This window comes from Thamnophis elegans, chromosome Z (assembly GCF_009769535.1).
Source record: "Thamnophis elegans isolate rThaEle1 chromosome Z, rThaEle1.pri, whole genome shotgun sequence".
Lineage (NCBI taxonomy): Eukaryota > Metazoa > Chordata > Lepidosauria > Squamata > Colubridae > Thamnophis > Thamnophis elegans.
Window position 1 is genome coordinate 41,436,409 of NC_045558.1, and position 1,470 is coordinate 41,437,878.

The 1,470-nt window shown below is 38.8% G+C and overlaps 1 pseudogene; it reads right to left on the minus strand.

The window, feature by feature from the left end:
- Nucleotides 1-631: 631 nt before the first annotated feature.
- On the minus strand, nt 632-954 carry LOC116521141 (annotated as a pseudogene).
- Nucleotides 955-1,470: the final 516 nt, after the last annotated feature.

Here is a 1,470-nt window from a genome sequence, read left to right on the forward strand (position 1 = left end):
GAGGATATCCCTGTCCTTAGGAAGTTGGTGTAGATGCCATCTTTTTATTATCTTATTCTACTATTCCATTACTTTCTACCTTCTTACAAATGATATGCTTAAACAGTCTTCAACCTGATGATAAGATTACATTAGTTATACGATTTTATAAAAATCTGCTCTTTTTGATTTTGAAATTAATTGTAAATTTCATTCTATAGGTAAACATCATTGTCTTGCTTTTGCTTTTCACTTCAATATTGTTAAAATTTGTTGTAAATCCTCATAAGTGCTAGCAATGGCCAATAAATGAGTAGCTTCCTAGAATAGGAAGATAGTGGGATGCATAACAATGAAACCAGAATGGTTCCATTTAGAGGTGGATTCCTACCAGTACAGACTGGTTAGGCTGAGTAGGTAGTAACTTGGCCTGCAACGCTTCCGAACTGGTTCTCTTGGCTGTGCCGTAGGCAGCACCATCTTGCTTTTGCCTTCTGCGCATGCACAGAAGCAACTTTTTAAATACTGTGCATGCGCATGAAGCGCCCGTGCATGCGTCCCTGAGCAAACCAGCAGTAGCAGCAGCTGGAACCCACCCCATTAATTCCATCCCATTAATCATTTAATTATTCATTTTTTTCTGAAATAAGCTTTATTGGGAACCAGGATGCAGAATTGAGTCCTTGGCTTTCCTCATTGCTGCCAAGACATTGCTGAGTTCTTCACACTTCCTCTTGGCATGAATGTGAGTCTCTACCATTTTCTTTATGAACTTTAGAGCTCTCTTATCATTGGAGACTTTGAGCAACTCCATTGCCCGTCTCTCATATGGCGCAAAACATGTCCCGTACAAATTTGGTGTGTTTGGTCAGTCGCCCATGGCGTCAACAGAGTCATGTGTCATGGTTTTGACACATTCTTGGTCACTTTGTGGCCTTTATTCAGGCTAACGGCCATTGGATATCAGATCGCCATGGCTTCACTGGTTGTGCCACAAAGCCCGCGCCGGAAGAAGGAGAGAGTTGAAACCATTTAATTGCTCCTTATATTTTATTATCATTGATATTAGCCAGTTGCAATATTTCTTAATTTCCAATCCATCCATTTATCTAGTTGCAAGTCACACTGAACTCCATAACACTCACTCTGTCTAGAACTACATATGTTTGTCTTACATTTGTAATTTTGTAATCAGGCCTTTCAACATCATTGTTCAGAATTTTATAATTGTTTATTCAATCCAGGAACTTCATTGATCATCATGGTTTTAAAAGGTTTCATAAATAGCTGGATCTAGCTTAAAAGGTTTCTCTGGGGCCTTTGCAGTTTTTCAGTTGAGTTGAGAAGACACTAAAAAGAAATAGTTAAATTTGTGTGCACATAATTCATCCGAAAGATCTGGAATGTATAAACATAGCACTTTTCTTTCTTTCTCACTCACTTCGTTAGGCCCTTTAGAATTTGATCCAAGCCTGGGAGTTTAAAAGTCCC